The sequence below is a fragment of the Carassius auratus genome, linkage group LG28B (genome assembly GCF_003368295.1).
Source record: "Carassius auratus strain Wakin linkage group LG28B, ASM336829v1, whole genome shotgun sequence".
Lineage (NCBI taxonomy): Eukaryota > Metazoa > Chordata > Actinopteri > Cypriniformes > Cyprinidae > Carassius > Carassius auratus.
In genome coordinates this window covers 1,654,751-1,676,423 of record NC_039293.1, presented here as the reverse complement: position 1 = coordinate 1,676,423, position 21,673 = coordinate 1,654,751, and the positions used below count along the sequence as shown (strand labels likewise).

Sequence of the window (21,673 nt, the reverse complement as noted above, 5' to 3'; positions counted from 1 at the left end):
ATATATATATATATATATATATATATATATATATATATATAATTATTATATACAGTAAGTACATATGTGCTATATGTTAAAATGCGCTCTTTCACAAGTTACAAATAAAATAAAAAAATTTAAATAAATAAAAAATTTAAATAATAATAGAACATTCAAAATAAATGATGTAATCTGGTGGGGGGAAAAAATTACTTTTACATACCGAATATGGCATGAGAGAGTGAGGACTGTTTTGGAGAGTGTGTTTGATTTACCTCAGTTAGCTCAGTTATTAAGCTGCCCACACAATATAATATGACTTTAAAAACCAGTGATGTAGCGTTGTGCAAGCCTACACCGTTACTCTGGAAATAGCTTGTTAATGGCTGGTTGCTAAAGTGACAGTATGTTCAAACTTGCAAAGCTGCTGTCACACTACTGAAAAATGTGGTTAAGTTAGTATTGCTGCTTGTAGTTACTCTTCATCATTGATCTAGCACAGTGCTCATGGAGGCAATGCCAGTTTGACTTTGGCTTGCCTCATTGCCCGCTTCCATTTATTCCAATAACTTCTACACACTACACGCGAATAAATAAACGTGGCACAACCAAAATTAAAATGTCTGTAAGCATAAAGCTGTCAGTTCATACAGAGAGTGTCTGTGCAAAACTTTAGAGCCAGAGGAGAAGTGATCAATCTGACAAAATCACATACTGTATTAAACATTGAATACATGGTCAATTTCATCCCACAAGCACATATATAGATGTTGGGCTGAGTAGTCAGTTAGTTCTACAACTAGCTCATACTTGTGCAGTCTAGTCCCTGATCACGTGTGCTTTCTTCAGAGGCAGTACTTTTTTCCAATAGCAGGAGGAAAATTCCTTTGTCCACAAACTGTGACCTTGTTTATTTGCTTCTCATTTGTTTCGAATGCCAACATGTTACAACCAAATCTATTAGTAATTATGAGAAAATACAGTGAGCAATTTGCATTCACAAAGCATGTTATAAGCAAACTGCATGGCGAACTTCTGAGATAATCTGGATTGGATTAGTGTTGGGAGAAAATAATTAAATGTAGTGACTATCCTAACTACATTTAGCACATCACTTCAGTCGTTTAGGACCCCAAATACTGCACGTGCGTCATTTACAGTAGGTACAAATGTATTCATTGGGTAGTAGTCAAGGTTTTTTTTTTTTCTTTCTTTCTTTCTTTTTTTTTTTTTTTTGGAAAACTAGATGACTATTAAAATTAAGAAATCATTCAAGTCATAATATACATTTGGTTTACTGGTTAATCAAACCCTCACACTAGATAAACTTCAATCTTTTTGATGCTAATGCTATGTTTCACAAATGCCATTGCCTTGTGCACGGATTACCCAATGGGATTTTCAAACTCTGGTAACTTATCCGCCATCTCCGACCCAAATTCATTCCAATTACACATTACAATCACTTTCCAAAAACTGACCCTGAACAAAGATTTCCTGATAATACTCTTCCAGATATTTACTTACCCAAGGTCATTTTCCTAATCATCTGTGGACCTGCTTATATCAAAAAGACAAAATGAAAATATAACTATCCTATCTTTTAAATGGGTTCCATCCTTTAGCTCGAGACTTTCCGGCATTTTAATTCGGATTACAAAGATTATTCCCCTCAGTCCAATTTCCCCTACCGATTGGAGATAATGTCTGTGGGAGCAGAATACACTCATAAATGAGGGAATGAGCCTATTAATCCAGTAGCCGTAGTCAAGTTTGGGAGATAACTGGGTGGTTACAGTCAGAGATATGGGCCGATAAAGAGGATGAGAGAAAAGCAGAAATGATTGGGCTGACGTATTTGGCGTAGTTTGTGGGATGGCAACATGCAGTGTGGGACATACTGGCTTGCTGAAGCTATATGAACATGTGGGTGGGTGGGTGATTGGTTGGCTGTGTGATTGGCCTCCTGTGGCGAGGCAGTGCAGAGCCCAGAGTAATGGTTTAATCAGTGACCAGCAGTATGGAGCTATGTGTTTTCTCCATGGGAATGCTGCGGAAACAAGACTCCATGCTGGCACACACTAATCCCACTTTGCCTCTTTGTGTGTCATGTAGGCACAAGTGAATGTGTCTGTTTGAACACACACCAGAACAGCCTTGTATGAAGAATGTTTACTTCAGCGAATCTCCCAATCATCTGAACAGGCCTGAATCCTTAAATCTACACATTTATGGCAAGATTACGCCATCCATCCCCGCGTTGATGTCACCACGCTTGCTTGCTGCAGTGAGCCTGTGTGACAGCTACACGACTGTGTGATGTATGATGCAGTTACATATGTCCACATTCCATGGCAGCCACTAAGTGCTCAGGGTGTAAGAGAACAGGACAAGGGATTTCAAAACCGTTGAGTGGGAAACCAGCTTAGAGAGCCACAAGCATGTTGTTAAGTGCACTGGGATGAATGGTTGACATAAGCAGACAAAAGGAGCATGCTTTTAGACCCTGAGTAACGTCTGACTTTCACATTGACCTCGGAGTGAAAAGATGTGGCTCAGAGTCAGAGAACTTTACATTGTGGTCCTTCGTCTCTCAAGGAAAGCAATGGAAAGGCAATTTTGTGTCCGAAGCTGAATGGATGTACTTGTTCCATTTGTCCATGTAACAGAGTCTGCAAATTAACTGTTACTTACAGAAGCGTGCAACGACTAAGCAGGTTTTTCGAATTGTCGGCTTTTTCATGAAAAAAGTTCCCTTCATTTGATCGCAAAGTCTTTGAAGCTGCGAGAGCTGAAGGAATGAATTTCAGGAGTACTGAGCGCTTCATTGATCAGTTTTTACTGTGCTCGAAACTCTGTGGGTCAGATCCTCCCCCTCATCTTTCAGCACAATGGACAGCTCCACAGGTTCCCCCTCTCTATTTGTCAGCACCATGGAGAGCTCCACTGCCTGGTTTTTTCCTTCTCTGAGTGGAGGCGGCTGGCAGCCATTTTACGTGGCTGGATCTTCAAACTCTTTGAAAGCTCTTGTTCAGATAAAGTATGCTACTCTGTGCCACTAGCAGGCCCTCTCAGCCAGGCACAATGATTAACCCTACGGCACCTACAGCCCTCTTAATGTCTCTCTCTCTCTCTCTCTCTCTCTCTCTATCTCTCTCCCTCTCTCTTAAACTGAGTGTAAATTGCAGATGCCATGTGTGGGCAGAGAGGTCCGGCAGTGGGTCTAGGGTCAGTTCTCTCCTCTAGGTGCTGTTTCTGCTCAGGTGTTTGGTTGGCTCCTGAAGCGATTTGGACACATGGTAACTGATTTTCTATTCTGGAGCCTTTAGGGATGCATCGATCTGATACAAGGGATCGGTATCGGCTCTGATACTGGCATTTTCTGTGGATCGGGTATCAGTCAGACGAGACCAATCCAAATCCGAGATTTGTGCGTATACTGTTCAGTGTTATTATTTAGCCCCACGAAAGGCACTAAAACATTATAAAGCACCAAAATGTTTTCGTGGACATATTTTAAGTGTTCTGAAGACGTTCCATAGTTCCATGTGAGGAACAGATTAATATTGAAGTAAATAAATTCAAGTTCACGTAAACTCTTCTTTCCACTGCGGCTGTCTGCCATCCTCCATTCAGCAATCAAACTGGGTGTCGCGTTCGGTTACAGTCAAAACGATGAATCTCTCTTCAAGAGCGCACAATAACTGAGGTTTAAAACTGTTCAAAGAAAAGGCTAAATAATGTACAGATTTAATACATTATGTATCAATACCGCTTCCCTTTGTACTAGTAATTTCCGGTTCGCATATGAATTGTTTGATTTAACCGGTTCTTCTTAGTGAACCGGTTGACCAGTTCACCAAATCTGACTGAACCGTTTGAACCTATCTATCACATGTTGCTGTCTTTATTACTGTGCTATACATTTAAAAAAAAAAAAGATCTTTTACATTTCTATATAAATGTATATACGTTTTTTCATGAATGTATTTTACAACAATACAAAGAGCAATGTGTAACATTTTACCAGATTTTAGATTTTTTATTTGTAAATAATACATTTCACTAGATTTTATAAAATTATTGTGCACCGATGGTTTTTCTAGAATCTAGTTCTAGAATAATTTCCTGCTGAATTAACCAGTAACCTAGTATATAATAGTATATTTGTCATATATTATGATTTTTATATATTTTTTTCATTTGTTATTTTTCATTAAAATGAAGTTGTGTATATGTAGTAGATTTAGATTAACACAAAAGAGTGATGATCAGGTCAACACAGAGAAGTATAGAAAATCTACACTGATTTAAAAAAAGTGTGCTGGTATCGGATTGGATCGATATCAGCAGATACTCAGAATTTTCGGTATTTGATCAGATCGGTTCTGAAAAAATGGTATCTTTGCACTCCTTGCATTCGGGTGGTGGATGGCACCCGTCAAAGGGCTGTGTGAAGGAGTAGGAGGATGTTAACAGAGTGTGTACATAACTCTCACAGTTTGTTTGAGCGAGAGGGTAAATTATTTGCTCCTCAGGACTACGAAGGCTGAAAATATTATTGCAGGCTGTGAAAAACCCTTGTCTAATGCAGGGGTGCCCAAACACGGTCCTGGAGGGCCGGTGTCCTGCAGAGTTTAGCTCCAACCCTAATCTAACACACCTGAACCAGCTAATCAAGCTCTTACAAGGCATGCTAGAAACTTCCCAGCAGGTGTGTTGAGGCAAGTTGGAGATAAACGCCAACAAATAAAAGTTGGAGGGCACCCCAGTCTAATAATTTCTTTCATTTCCCTTTAAAGTTTTTTTTTTCATGCAGAACATGTTTTTCTTTCTTCATGCAGCGTTAAGTCGCTCTGCAATGCCATTTGGTCTGATGCGGAGGGAGTTGGCATGTGAGGGTTACCCCATTGAGCTCCGCTGCCCTGGCAGTGATGTCATCATGATCGAAACAGCCAACTACGGTCGCACGGATGACAAGATCTGTGACGCTGACCCCTTTCAGATGGAGAATGTACAGTGCTACCTTCCGGACGCCTTCAAGATCATGTCACAAAGGTACATGAGAGTGGTGTTTGTTTTTAGTGTCTCTTTTAGTCATAGTTTTTTGTCTTTTGATGACCAAAATAAATTTAATCAATAGTTTATTGTCATTTATTAATTTTAGTTATATTTTTTCTTTGAATAGTGGCAGCAAACAAATATGGCATTTCATCACTGTTGATAATAAGTGTAACAGAACAAAAAAATCTATTCTATTCTATTCTATTCTATTCTATTCTATTCTATTCCATCACACTTCCATTCAACATACAATTGTGGTCAGTATATGTATGTGTGTATTATATTTGCAAGAAAATAATACATTTGAATGCTGTTCTTTTGATGCTTCTATTAATAAAAAATAAAATAAAAATAAAAATAAAAATGATTTCCACAATAATAATAATAATAATAATTAAATATAAGACTGTTTTCAACATTCATAATAACAAAGAAATGTTTCTTGAGCAGCAAATTAGCATATTATAATGATTTCTGAAGGATCATGTTACACTTAAGACTGGAGAAATGATGTTGAAAATTCTGCTTTGCTATCACAGGAATACATTTCATCTTAAAATATGTCAAAATGGGACACATTATTTTGAAATCATAATAATAGTAAACAATATTGATCAAATACAGCCTTGGAGAGTATAAGACAGTTATATAAAAAAATCCTAATGCTGATTCAGTAAGTGTTTATAGTAATCCACTATACATTTTAATTAAAACCTTTATTACTATCATCATGATGCATATTTTTGATCTTGTCTTCGTTATGGGGAGTTTCAACATTAATGCTGCATACAGTAAGAGCGAAAGGGTGGTATAAATGTTACAAATGACTCTGACTGTGCATGTCACTGTTTTGTTTTGCGTGCACTGTGTATTCCAGAGTGTATTGATGCGGTTGAGTGGTTAAGTGACTGTTTAGTGTGCATGTTTGAATAATGTGTGTATAACCGTGTGTGTGTGTGTGTGTGTACCCCGCCTGCAGTTGCAGTCCCTGTCTGTGCTCAGCATTTGCTTCCTCTGAGACGAGATCAATGATTCCCTCTTCTAGCTATCCATCAGCCTTGTAATAGAGAAAGAGAGAGAGAGAGAGAGAGAAGGAACTGAGGAGGCATGTGGGAGGGATGAGTAGATTTAGAGAAGGATTGGACTGGGAATGACGCTGCACTAGTAGAGAGATGATGAGGGGATATATAGAAAGAGGGATTTGAAAAGAGAAGTGTCTCTGCATCTGTTTGAGGCAGAATAAATCTTTACTGTGCTTGATCTGTGTTTGCATTCTATACCGATAACAGCCCTGCATTCATACATTTATCTGCTTTAGTCGGAGACAATAGCTCTAAGTAGGTTTGAGCTGGAGGAATAGTCTGCTGCCTCCACACCCCTCCGACTGACGCTATCTGTCATATGATCACACCGGGTGAGAAATTATTACCATGCTTGCCAGAGCTCATGCTTAGGACCAGAAATTTTACAAACCCCTAACCCTGAGTATTAAATTGTCGACATACATTTGTGCTACAAATCTGAATCATAATTTTATGTCGGTACAGTATGTCATAATAATATATATTTATATATTTGTTTGTATACATGGGGCCCTATAATGTGCCATCCAGCATCACGTCATTTAATTAACAAATGCATTTGCCCAAATTGTTGCGCCCATGGGCGTGCTGGTCTAAAAAAGAGGTGTGTTCGGGCGCATTGTTACCGCAATGCTGTTTTAAGGAGCTGAAAATGGACTTAGCCATAGACCAACTCAAACCATTGTGCTCAAGTCTGGCGCAATGTTTTTTTTCTTTGTTATTTAAAGAGTGTACACACTGCTTATTAAAAAAGGGAGCACAGCAGCACACAAACATGCCAACCGTTTTTCTGTCGTTAAAATAGCAAAAGTGGATTTGGACACTTGCGACGTGCGCTTTACACTTTGCGTTTAGATCGTTAAAATAGGGCAGATAGTATTACATGGGGTTTATTTAATAAAATGTCCTTACACTGTTTACTAGGGGTGACCCCGAATAGTCGACAATTTGATGCTTCAATTCGAGGAGCCTGATTCGACTACCAATCTCACAGTCGAATATCCGTGGGGTGTTATTGATTATGCCATTCTGACTATATTTGAGCACTCAAAAGTCTGATTTCACATTGAACTTGCGGATTTCTCACAATAAATGAATATGAAGCCTATTATGATAAAGCCGTGAATAAGAATCTGACAAGAAAGAAGCTTCAAATTAATATTTTAAAGTTCATGAATAAATCCAACCAATCCTATAGATTTATGTTTCACTTTCCATAATCCGTGACCGACGGAGGAGCATCTTGGCGGCAGGGATTTAAAACTTTACAAAGACTCAAACTAACATAGGAAGAGACTGGATTTTTCGAACAGGTAGGGTACAAGTAATTAAAAAATTATATAAAACATTATTAACCCCGTTTGTATCTGCGAGGCATTTGTTACACATATTCCCTGTGTGTTAACATCAGTAATTATCATCTATCTATCTATCTATCTATCTATCTATCTATCTATCTATCTATGTAATACACTGTATTCCTGTGTTGGCAAAGGTGAATGTTCAGCACTATTACTCCAGTTTTCAGTGTGACATGATCTTCCAGAAATCATTCTTATATACTGATCTGGAGCTCAAGAAACATTTCTGATAATTATCAATGTTGAAAACGGTTTTTACCACAATACATTTGTTTTCACGATTGCTTGATGAACAGAAATGTAAAAATAACAGCATTCATCTGGAACATAAATATTTTGTAAGATCAGTAGGTTTTCCAGTGTTAGGGTCAGCTGCTATAGATTTAGAATTTGAATGTGGTTTGAATGGGGTTTTGTAGAAAGAGAAAAATTTGTTTCCATTGAAATACTTCAACATTAAATGTGTCTCGGTTTGATGGCTGTGCACTCGGGAGGACATTACTGAGGCTGTCTAATTTCAGAAAAGTAACCATTATAAAATTGATAGTTATTCCTCATAGGGCGTAAATTATTGTAATTTGTTTATTCTTTGGAATATATTGGTTACTTTTTGGAAATGAGACAGCCTTAATGATATATGCAGCCTACAGATGTGACCTTAGGAGGGTTCAGTCTTCAAAATGAGACACATTGAAAGACTGTAATACAAAAGACCTCAGTAAGAGGCTGCACAAACAGAAAATCATGAGGAAAAAACCTCATTGTGGTTTAGAGATAAGTGACTTGTGCAGGTGTTGTGCGCAAACTCAGAATACCTCAGTAAAAAAAAAGATGCGTGTTTGTGTGTTTTAGGGATGTTCAGATAATAGCGGTGGAACAGTACACAGATGTCACGGTTCGGGGGTCGCGGTTTGATATGATTTCAGTATAACGGGAAGAAAAACCAAATCTACTATGCTCGGTTTCGTTTCGTTTATTTTTAACAGACAGTAGTACAAATTAAAAAAAACATTTACAATTACACAGAATCAGCACATGGCTACTGTCTAGTGGGCTTTATTTTCAAGTGTGCAACTCATGGCATTTATTGTTCTTCTGTTGGGTGCCGGTTATGAAACAGCGTTGCATTGCTGTGGGTTCCCCCTTCTGGATTGGGGGTGAATTGCCTGTATTTGTTGAAAGGTCTCATGCACCGAACCGAGATGCCCATAACGGGACTGTTCCGTATGAATACATGTATCGTTCCACCCCTATCAGATAATAATTTTGTCTAAATTATATTATATTATATTATATTATATTATACTCACTGTACTGTATAAGAATGTAGAATTTATTTTTCTCTCAGAATTGCTAGTTACATAGTAAGGATTATGGGATATAAATTTGCATTATGACTTTATTTCTTGGAATTGCAAGTTTATATCTGACTTTATAACTCTTTTACTAAATTTGTAGTTCAAACTGCAAAAAAAAAAAAAAAAGGATTCAGTGGCAGAAATGGCCTTCCATACATAACAGGCCATTCACATGAGAAAATGTAAAAACTAGATCCTTCTGTTGACTGATGGAATGATTTTTGACCTTGCTTTTATTAAACTCCTCTCTTTCTCTTTTTTTTCTTTCTCTCTCTCTCATCCTCTCAGGTGTAATAATCGGACTCAATGTGTGGTGGTGGCTGGGTCTGATGTTTTTCCTGACCCCTGTCCAGGAACCTACAAGTACCTGGAGATCCAGTATGAATGTGTGCCATACAGTGAGTAACGACACAGACACTCCATCCCAACAGCCCCACCCCCTCGCCTCTCCTGCCCCGCCTCCTTCACCTCCCCACCCCGCCCCACCTAAACCCTGTCCTCAACCAGCTACTGCCATCCACACACACACACACAGACTCACTAACGCTCAGTCATGCACACACACACTCACAAGTGCGTTCTCTCTTTCATGCACATGCTCTCTCTTTCTAACACTCACACACACACACACTCTCTCTTTTTCACACTTTAAACCGTTTTTTTCCATCGACAGTGCGACGTTCCAGAGGCTGAGGGAGATTTTCACATCGGGGAGGTGCTCCGTACACAAACAAACACACGAATGCGGGGCAGATAAGCATTCAATATCCCCAACTCTGTGCAGACTCAGCCTTTATTGGTGATCGTGAGCACACAAACACACTCGTTCACAGCCTCACACAGTAACAAAATGACCCCGAGGGTGCTTTATCTGGCATTAAACACCTTTACCTCCCCTCTGACAGACAATCAAAATGAAAATTGGGCCACGGCGAGGCTGCGAGAGCGAGCCAGCAAGCCACGTGCATTTGTTGCACAATGGGAATGTTAACACAAACCTCAAATTTATTTCAGACTGCACGACCCATTGTTGCACACATGCTAATATTCCCATGGCAACGCTCAGCTTTCCGTGTCGCTCATGAATGAAAGGCAAGGGTGTGAATTTCCAGCAAGTTCGGGAGCTGGGCTCATGTGAAAATCTCCCATCAGACGGTACCCCCTCCTCCCCCTCATGAGCGCCGACTTTATGTGTGCAGGTGGTCCAGACGGGGCCGTGGCTCAGCGGAGGGTGGGTCTGTGGGGCTTTAGGAGGGTAGTTTGGTGCTGGGGGGAAGTTAATGGGTTTTACTGTGAGCTGGAAGGGGGTTATTAACTCTAATCTATAATCCTGGGGTCAGTTTCTCTGCTCTTCCCACAGGAAATAAAGAGGATGGACTACAACCCGCCGGTCCGCTCTGCCCGCTAATCCTCCTTTCTCTTTTTTTTTCCAGTGTTCTGCTTTCTTCGTGTGCTCTTCTCATTCGTAATCACTCTTCTGACATTTTGATTTCTTGTCCAGACTTTCGGTTTTATTCAGCTTTGTTTTTGTTCTTTGGTTCTCTTTTGATTCACCTGCTGAATTCTCTTTTTCTTTGTCTCACACGTGCACATGGTCTCTAGCCTTCATCTTTTTTCTTTTCCATTTGACATGCTTTTATTGGATCTCCACCATCACTTCCACTTTTTTTTGGTCTCTTTCTCTTTCTTTTGCAGGTTTTGGGAGGCATCCAGAAGAGTTGAGCGTTTATCTTTAAAGCTCTCCAACTCTTTCTCTCTCTCTCTCACACACACACACACACACACTCACACTTGTACAAATGAACGAGACTCTTCAGCCCACACTCTTTGACCACCTTTGCTCAGCAGCCATAATCCTCAAACTGCTTCCACACAAACACATCAAAACACACAGTGCAAATACTATTCCTTGCTTTCCACTTTCGGGTGCTTAGCAAGACTCAGATTTACTTCAAAGGCAGCGACTAGTCTCTCCCTCTCTCTCAAAGACTCAATGTCTTTTTTGTTATTTCATATTTTAATAGTATTCTGTTGTTTTGTCTGTGTTGACAGAATTTCATCTGTTTTACTTCATTATTTTGACAATATTTAGATTGTTATTTTAATAGTTTTATCATCTTGTTTTCTATATCTGTTGTTGTCACAACTTGTGTTTATTTTGTTTCATGTTTTGACGATATTTATTGGTAGTTTTGACAATCTTGTTATTTGAACTTTTTTCATTATTTTGTCTTGTTAGTTGGTTGTAACATTATTTTGTCTCTCTTTTGACTGCTTTTTTACTTGTTTTGCATTATTTTGGCAGCATTTCATTATTTGCTCTTAAGTGTTTTGTTTCATCAGCAAAATCTTGTTTTAACATTTGTTATCAAATTTTATTTTATTTCTTTAATTTCACAGGAGTTTATTATTTTGTCTCCACTTAATTAGATTTTTGATATAGTAGCCTATGTTATATATATGTGTGTGTGTTTGTGTGTGTGTGTGTGTGTTTCAACAATATTTTAATTATTTTATCTTTGGATTTTCTGCATGACTATATAATTTTTTTCATTATTTAGCAATATTTAGCTATTTTGTATTCATTAAAACATTTCTTCATTATTCTGGCAGTAGTTGTTCTCAGTTTGTATTTATTATTATTATTATTATTATTATTATTATTATTATTATTACTTTTTTGTAGTTGTTTTTGTCAGACAGAAGTAAACACTGGCTTAACTTTGGTTATCTCATTTATTTATTTTTTTCTTGACCATATGCATATACAGTATATTAGATTCTCTCCAACAGGTTGTGTTTCTGATGGAGTACAGTAAGCATATAGGGCAGGCTAGTTTGCGGCTGCTAAATCGGTGCGTTAGCATGACATATGTTGGCGAGCGGCAGGTGAGTCACAGCTGAAACGCTTGTACGCTTCACCACTCTGCTCACCGCTTCATTTAGCCTGTCAGAGTTATTTTCCTCTTTTTTTTTTCTTCCTCCCCAGTCGCCATCTCTAGCATGTTGGTTTGAAATAGCGCCGTGCACAGAGGTGAGAAGATGCGTGATTAACTAGCTGCTGACTTGCATTTTATCTCCTATTTTTAAAAACTTTGTTTATGGTGTTTGAGGAATAGAGAGGCTAGGAAAATCGGGACCTGATTCCTCCATGATGAAAAGTTCTCACTGTCTGAAGTGACAAGGAAGAGCCAATTATCGCAATCCTCCGTCAGTCGCATCTCCCCTGAGGGACTGTGGGCACGGAAGGGACGTGCTCCTCTCTGGGCTTCACATGTTGTTGGCTAGCGTGCTGGAATAAATAGAAACGAGCCTAAATTATATCCAGACATCACGGCCCTCGAACGCTGAACCAATTCGGCCATTTTTAATTACCGGGGGATGGTGGCATCGCTCGGGCCTCTGTGGAGATTTGTCGAGATTAATTGAATTTACTGCGCCTAATTGCTCTGATAATGCCCCATCTTCCACAGCTGCTGGAGAACACGTTTCGTGCCGTTATTCGTGTGTTTACCACTGACATATGTCCATTTGTTTGTTTATGTAATATGTAAGGATGGAGGAATAAGGGCTACTGCATTTAAGGACGCTTCTGACAGATTCCTGTTTGTGCGCAAGCCTCTATGATAACAGCCACACAAGACAGAATGGTGACAGATTCAGCCAAACTGTCTTACACGCACACAAACGCTTAAAGACAGAGTCATTATGCCCGCCAGCACACACAAACATACAGTACACACAAATACACACGCTCGTGCACGCACAACCGCGACCGCAGCCAACATGTCAAAGTCGGGTGCTGAGTGCCAGCAGGAGTCAACCTTTCTGGCCCTCATTTCCACAGAGCTCAGTGTCTCAGAGGAAATGACAAACAGGCAGCTCTGCTCCAAACAGCAGCCCATAAAGACAAACAGCAGCGCCTGACACAGCCAGCGGAGACTCACTCAAACTTCATACAGCCTGAGGCCATGTTGGTCAAGAAGTATTAATGCATCCACGACCTCTGTAATACGTCCTCATTTGCTCTTGTGGTACAAATCTGTTTAGTCCAGTGGGTTGGCATCTCTCCTCAGTGTCCGGTGTCGTTTTGAATTATATAACAAGACTGCACACACTTGATACTTGTGCTAGCTTATCTGATAACCTCAGCCAGGTCAAGAAAAGGCAATTAGATGTGTTTAAAGGAACGTCGTCTTAGGTTAGTCTTCACAATAGGTGACTTATGGGCTCAAATGGAGCAGCGGCCAATCAAACTGTCAAGTGCCTTGGTGCTTTAAGAGTAATATCGCGGTCACATCATGCCAGAATTACAGTAATCACCAGATGACAATTACTCTCTGCTGTTCACCTCCTCAGAATCAGACGTTATTAATTTTTATGGCAATGCACTTCCTGAAAAAAATGTGGAGTGGGTGGCTAGCCAGCTCTTTTATGCTAAAATAACCATATTTAATGTCTGTGATGTATTTATTTATCCATTCATTAATTTATTTGTAAACTTTGCATTATTATATAGTAATTATAATTAAATATATTAATTAAAAACACAATTATTTAGAAAGAAGTACATAGTCAACTCTTTAATGCACAAAGTCATTTAATATCTGCAATTTATTATTGTTATTATGTTAACTTTTGCAATATTATATTATTTATATTGATTATAATTAATTATATTACTTAAAAGCAGAATTATGAAGAAAGAACTACACAATCAATTGTTTTATGCTGAAAGTAAACTATATTTAATTATTATATTAAATTATATTTAATTTATCTTTGGCAAACTTTTATTATTATTATTACAGTTCAATTATAACTATAATTTTTTAGAAAGAACTACAGTAAACTTTTTTGTCATCATCATTATTATTATTATTACAGTTCAATTATATTAACTACATACATTTGGCAATATGCATTTGTAAGACTATAAGTTTGTAAAAAAAATAATTATGTGTAATAATAATACTAATAATAATATTTATGTTTGACATTTTGGAATTGGATAATTGTAAAAGTTATTTAACAGTGACCCTAATATGTATTTTAAAACATTTCAAAAGGTTTTACTATGAATATGATCCACTAATATGTTTGACAATCACAAAAAAAAAAAAAAAAAAAAAAAAAAAAAAACATTTTCTCACTAGGAAATAAATTCCACTTGTTTTATGTTATGTAATATGATTAAATCCATACATTTCAAGCGTAGCTGAAATGCCCAAATAGTTTTTTGCAAATTATACTGCACACAATATGGTTTAACTTGCACTGTAAAAAATTTCTTGTTGTTTTTACAAAAACTTTTTGGCAGCTGTGGTTGCCAGAATAATTTTGTAAAAATACAGAAAACTGTAAACACATTTACGTCAAAAACTGTTAATTTTACAATATAAAGCTGTAATTTACAAACAAGAAAATGTGAATATAAACCAGTAAATTCAACCACACACAAAATTAAATCTGTTTTGTACCTTGAAAATACTGACAACCACCATAATAATAAAGATGGTACTGTATAAGAGAAAGCCACATGAAGTATCAAAGCTCATCACAAGTAGCTTCACCACAAGCAGAAGTATATATTAACATATAGAAGGTGCACATTTATGGAAACACAAAACACCATCATGGTAACACACGTGATACTTAAATAATGCAAAAAACTTTCATTAAGCAACAGAAGATGTAACATAAAGCTCAAATGTACATAACTGATAACAAGAACTATTTAAAAACATGATTATTTAAACAAAATACTTTCAAACGTGGAGTGTCACGCAGGGAATTCTGGGAATATCAGTTTACAGTTTTAGACTGTAAATTATACATTGATTTGTTCTTTTTTTACTTCTAAAAGCTGTATAATTAACAGAATTTTACTGTAAATTTACATTAAATGCTTTGCTAGATCTTTTACAGTTTTTCCCTGTATATAGTACGGGAACTTACTGTTAACCTATTATCAGTTTTTTTCCGTAGCGTTTTTACAAAATTTTACAGTTAAAATTACACTTATTTTTTACAGTGTGCCTTGCTGCTGTAGGATTGCATTTCTTCACCCATTGTTTATATTCAGTGCACATCCTGAGTGCATTTGCTTGTTTTATTTTAGCCTCATAAATTCTAAGAATATATTTTTTTTCTAAGGATGTAAATGTGAGAGAAAATATTTTAGTGGCATTCCAGTCCAAACTCTTCAGTAAGTGTTAAACAGTGGGAGTGTGTATGCGCACTAGGTGTTTTGGTGTAATTTGGTCTTTGTGAGAGAGAGAGACGGAGAGCTCTGAAACTGCTGCAGCTGCGAGTCATTAATATGTATTAGGCCTACATAATTCGTGAATCTCATGAATGTGCGTGGAGTGACATGCGCAAACAGTTTGCCACTGGATTCTTCTCCATCTCCACCTCTTGATGCCAGAAAAAAAAAGCATGAGAAATGTAAGCATGGAGACATGCTCTGGTGGTGATGCGAAGCACGCGGCGTCTGCTGGCTGTGCTCCTCAGGTGTGTGTTCATTAGTGCCCCTCATTATCACATGAGTAATTGATAGCATTGCAGAGACCGCTGGGCTGAGGAGGCTCAAGGGCCACCGTACTTGTTCACCAGTGACAGGCAAATAAAGCTGGAAGCCACTGAAAGGATCAAACCAAGTCTGCATGCACCAGCGCTTGACGTGTTTGTAATGCGTGAGTGTTTATGTGTGTGTGCGTGTGATTGTTTGGCTGTCTGGATCTTTTTCTCTACAGGTGGAAGAGGAAACGTGAATGAGTCAACTAACACTTTCTTTATTCTCTTTCTCCCAACATTTCCATCCCAGATTTATGATCTATCTATCTATCTATCTATCTATCTATCTATCTATCTATCTATCTATCTATCTATCTATCTATCTATCTATCTATCTATCTATCTATCTATCTATCTATCTATCTATCTATCTATCATTCTATCATTCTTTGATTCTAGAAAATGTCTTTCATATCTAGCTGTAGGTCTATGTATCTATCCTTCTGTATATCCCTCTGCTGTTCTATCTTTGTGTTTCTGTCTTCCTCACTGTCTTTCTCTCTGGCTCAAGGGGAAAAACTCTTTTGGTATGACTTAAATCCAGGTCACACAGAGAGACGGCACATATGTTATGGTCCCTCAATGAAGTCTCATATGAATCACCATTGTTGAGGCATCTGTACAGAAAGAGAAATAGAGAGAGAGAGAGAGAGAGAGAGAGAGAGAGAGCTTGTTCTCGTCAGATTGCATCACCCTGTTAAACAAGCGATGAAATCACATACACAGAGGGATGTCTCTGTCGGCTATTTTTTTTATTAAAATGAAATGCTTTGCATTAGTTCTGTTATGTCACCCTTAGGGTGAATAAATTTCTGTTGGAGTTTTACAGGAAAAACTACCAGAATCAAATAATTTCATGACATTTACTTTCCTCTGTTTTGTTCTGCTGATGCAGACTAAACACTATGCTAAAGTACATTGTCAGTATATTTTATGTTACTGAATCTTCAAAGCCACAACAAAATGTTGCAGTTTTGATTTTGCAGTTTCAATTTAATGCAATTAGAGTAAATGCAGCAAAGAAAATATATAGACTCAGGGCCATCTCTAGTGGGGTGAAAAGTGGTGACAATTATAGGGGCCAACACAAAAACGTATCATTTGCACGTGTTTTTAACCCATGCCAATTTAAACATTCAAAAGAGTTTAAAGCATTCTAAACCTAAACAAACAAATCCAAATCGCAGTTTAAACGTGCAAACAGAAAAAGATGTGTAAGAGCCCACTTCAGCACCTGGTGTTCTGGTGTTCAGGGTGCACACAGAGAGACTCGTCTCAAAACGCTTCAATACTGAATTTGCCTCTTCTTGCTCTTGTACCAATAAATACATACAAAATGATGTCAAAATACTCATCTTGGAGAGTATCCTCGAAAAACTGTTGGTTATGTCTTAAGTGAAAGTAAACAGTGGAGAAACAAATTGGATGAGTGTCCTTATAATGGATGTGTTGTCTCTTAAAGTGACCGCGCCTAATTTACTAGCTGCTGTAATGTTAATTCGAGAAAATGAAAGAAAGAAAATCACTCTCTACTCTTGACTGAATTACTTATTTTAACAAGAATCCACAGTCAAACCAAAAATCATTCAAACACCAGATATCATTTTTGATATTTGGGTGCAGGACACTATAGTTTATTTATGTAAGTGTGTATAGCAAAATAAACAGTATACTGTGACATATTATACCCAAAAATTATTCATACAGTGCTCTACCAGTAAAATTGATTTAAAAAAAAAATAAAATTGAAAAAAATTATTCGGACACTTCGACCTGATTATAAGTATTTTTATTTAATTTACACCACAGACTGAACTTAATTAAGCACCCTTTTGATAATTGATCAACAAAGTATTGATAGTTGTGTAAATATTGTCATACTAACAGTTGTCTGAATTTTTGGTTGATTGTTATCCATTAGCTTTCAGAGTTATCTGACATTATCAAGATGAATTTGTTCTGAAAGTTTAACTCTTGAGTTTAGCTCGTGAGCAAATAAACTGCGATAATGTGAGAAATGTTGAAAGTCTGAATATATTTTAGTTTGATGATATGTTTATTTTTTTACAGTGAAGGCTATGCAGTGCTATTTTACATTATTTTTTTGTTCTCTGTACCTGGACACCTACAAACCTGAAAAAAAAAAATATATATTATAGAGAGAACATAGAAGTTAAACAATTTCAAACAAGGCCCACTGGTACAACCTGCACCGGGACCCCACTAACCCCAGCTACAGCCCTGCATAGACTGTCATGGTATGTCGTTGCATAGAAAATGCAGGAGGCATGAATAATCATAAATCGTCTTTATTGACGAAACACAGGGGGGATTCCAACATCGAAACTGGTGCAAATGCACAAACTCAATGAGTAGACCCCACAGAAAGGAAGGAACAAACAGGAACTTAAATACACAGGATACTATACATACATAGGTGTCAGAAATCATAATTAAACTAAAAAGAACAGGAAAAAAAAACATGCATGGAAAACCAGGAACAACGACAGGGGTAAAACAAGAGAAAACAATACAAAACTGTAGACAATAATTATTTCTAGTTTGCTGCCTTTGCTGGTTAAGCAACACATAGTCATTCACTCACAAATCAGATCATTAATTTGTAATCTTAATGAATAGGTAAAAATAAAAAATAAAATAAAATAAAAAAACTCGGAATGAGAACTGTCTCTGTATTGTGTACTTACTGACAGGTTGTTCATATGAAAACATATACTGTAGATAAAGATACATTCACAACAGGATTTTCCCTTTTGAAATACCTGCTTAAGCAAGCCTACATTACTATTCAAATGCTTAGGTTTGGTAAGATGCTTATTTTTGAATGCTATCTCTAATGCTCAACAAAGCTGCAAAAATACAGTAAGAACAGTAATATTGTAAAATACTATTACAATTTAAATGAACTTTTCTTTTTAAATAGATTTTTCTCCATTACCCCAGTCTTCAATGACACATGATCCTTTAGAAATCATTATACATTGCTGATTTGAATCAATAAACATTTCCAATAGTCAAGTCAAGTCATCTTTATTTATGTGGCACTTTAAACAAAACAGATTGTGTAAAAGCAACTGAACAACATTCATTAGGAAAACAGTGAGTCAATAATGCAAAATGACAGTTAAAGGCAGTTCATCATTGAATTCAGTGATGTCCTCGTTTAGTTGATGTCAGTTCATTTTAAATAGTATCTTTGCAATCAAGTCAACGATATCACTGTAAATGAAGTGTCCTCAACTAAGCAAGCCAGAGTCAACAGCGGCAAGGAACCTAAATTACAATGATGACAGAATGGAGAAAATCCTTGGGAGAAACCAGGCTCAGTCAGGGGTCAGTTATCCTCTGGCAAGACTAAACCAGTAGTTCAGTTCCAGGCTGCAGCAAAGTCAGATTGTGCAGAAGAATCATCTGTTTCCTGTGGTCTTGTCCTGGTGGTCCTCTGAGACAAGGTCTTTACAGGGGATCTGTATCTGGGGTATCTAGTTGCCCTGGTATCCGCTGACAAACAGGGCTGTAGAGGTCCTTTCTAGGTGCTGATCCACCATCTGGTCTGGATACATACTGGATCTGGATACAGATCTTGTGGCTACGTTGACTCTGGAATAAGAGTGAAACAGACTAATATTAGCATAAATGCCACTCTTCTAACGATGTAGCAAGAGGAATATAATGTAACAAGAGCTCATTCAAATACTGAGGTGCTAAACCATTCAGGGCTTTACAAGTAATAAGCAAGATTTTAAAATCTATATAATGTTTAATTGGGAGCCAGAGCAGTGTTGACAGGACCGGGCTAAAATGGTCATACTTCCTGGTTCTACTAAGAACTCTAGCTGCTGCATTTTGTACTAGCTGAAGTTTGTTTATTAAGCTTCCAGAACAACCACCCAATAAAGCATTACAGTAATCTAACCTTGTGGTCATAAACACATGGATTAACATTTCTGCATTTAACATTGAGAGCATAGGTCGTAATTTAGAGATATTTTTTTAGATGGAAAAACAGAGCAGCCATCAAGTCTTAGACAGCATTTTATGTTATAACATGCAGAGTTTTTAGGTCCTATAATTAACACCTCTGGTTTTCAGAATTTAGCAGCGTGAAGAGTAACGAGCCTAGTACTGAGCCTTAAGGTACTCCATATCGTACTTGTGATCGATATGATACCTCTTCATTCACTGCTTAGAACTGATGACGGTCATATTAGTACGATTTAAACCATGCTAATGCACTTCCACTGATGCCAACAAAGTTTTCACGTCTATGCAAAAGAATGTTGTGGTCAATAGTGTCAAACGTAACACTAAGATCCAATAGCACTAATAGAGAGAGCAATTAAAGAGCTTTGATGGAATAGGGTCTAACATACACGTTGTTGGTTTAGATGATTTAACAAGTTTGTACAATTCTTCCTCTCCTATAGAAGAGAATGAGTGGAACTGTTCCTTGGGGGATCTATAGTGCTATAGTCTGATGCGATACTATAGCTGACGACTGCATGGTTACAATTGTATCTTTAATAGTATCGATCTTAGAAATAAAGTAGTTAATTAAGTCATTACTGCTGTGCTGCTGGCAAATGTCAACACTTACTGATGCTTTATTTTTCATTAATTTGCCAATATACCAATGTGGAAAACAGTGATGCTTATTTTTTTTAGAAACTATGATACATTTTATATATATATATATATATATATATATATATATATATATATATATAAAGCTCAATAGAGCTACATTTCTTTGAAGAAATGTTTTAGTAAAAAAAAAAAAAAAACCTTTAAAACCAGCTCAACCATTTTGCTCTCTTTTTTTTTTTCTTTCAGCAAAGTTGTCATTTTGTTTCCCCAAAAGTACTAAAAGATCTGCTAATGGATCGTTATGGAACCGGAATTGTTAAGTTAAATCTTTAAGTAATCTAAATTCCTTCTGATTCCCCTCCTTAGTCCCCTGCTCTTCAGTTCTCAAATGATGTGAGTGAGTTAGACAGTGACGGCTGCCCGCTGCCTTTCTACAGACAGTGTAAGTGTGTCTGTATGTGTGAGATCACTTCAAAGACTTCAACTTCAGAACCTTAAACCCGCACAGGCTCCGAAACGAGTGTCTCTTCCCCTCTCTTTTCTCCGCTGATCGTTCCATCCCTCTCTCCCTCGAGATTCCCTTCTTCAGATACTATGGTTTGCCTTTTAGGAGACACAATGGGTCTCAGGGGGGAAAGACACTGAGCTTCACACGCTGCTTACGTGTCGCCGGCTACATGCAGACATGTCGCTAACACGTTAGCGGTTAACTGAGCGCTTATGTGTGTGAGCCATGGGTAAGGCTAACACTTACTAGCACATCCAGATCGGAGAGACAGACAAGCTGTCACTCACTGTCACACGCTGGCTGTCTCTCTGTCATACACTTCAATGCTGTGCTCTTACATACAAACACAGAGAGTAAACTTAACCCAGAAAGAGAGGGAAAAATCATGCAATGGCCAAACATGTAGTGAGTGAGGGGAATAACAGCTTGAAAGTGCTGCTGGAAAATCCAGCCAAAACCATTAGAAGATGGTTTTATGTGCTTTGTCCTGCTTGGGAATCATGAATTGCATAAAATGTCCTGTTTTTCTGTTGACAAGCTCTCAAAAGTTCTCATATTATATGTATATCTATTTGCATTGCTTTGACCACAATTGGTTGATTATGTACAATACCTGCATGTTTTCAGTCAAAATGATTTTCAGTCATTACCTTCAGCAAGTATGAAAAGAATAGGAAAACAAAACCAAATCCCAGACATTTTAGGAAATCTAGAAATCCCAGCCAGGACATGTCCGGGAATAAGAGGCTACAAGCTGGTGGGGCTGAGGTTTGCGAATTGTTTGTCAAAAGTCTAATAAACTCTTTTGGTATGTAAAAACAAATCAAACTGCTATTAGTCGCCTTATATGTGTCACACTGGCCTAAACTGAGGAAAGCAGGAATGCACAGAACAATATTTTATTAATTCATTAATGCAAGGGAATACACGGTCCAGACAGGAGCACTGGAAAACAGGTGGACATACAATCTCCGACAAACATGAACTGAAAGGACTAGGGCTTATAAACACAGGATAATTGTGGAAACACAGGTGCATGGAATAACAAATTAATGGGGACACGGAACACATGTGGAGGGAAAACACAACACAATGAGCCCAGGGGCATGACAATATGTCATTCAAATCATTTCT

General features: G+C 37.6%; 1 pseudogene; it reads left to right on the top strand.

Annotated features, from left to right (window-relative positions):
- LOC113067696 (adhesion G protein-coupled receptor L1-like) overlaps positions 1-21,673 on the top strand; it is a 163,012-nt pseudogene that overhangs the window by 90,060 nt on the left and 51,279 nt on the right.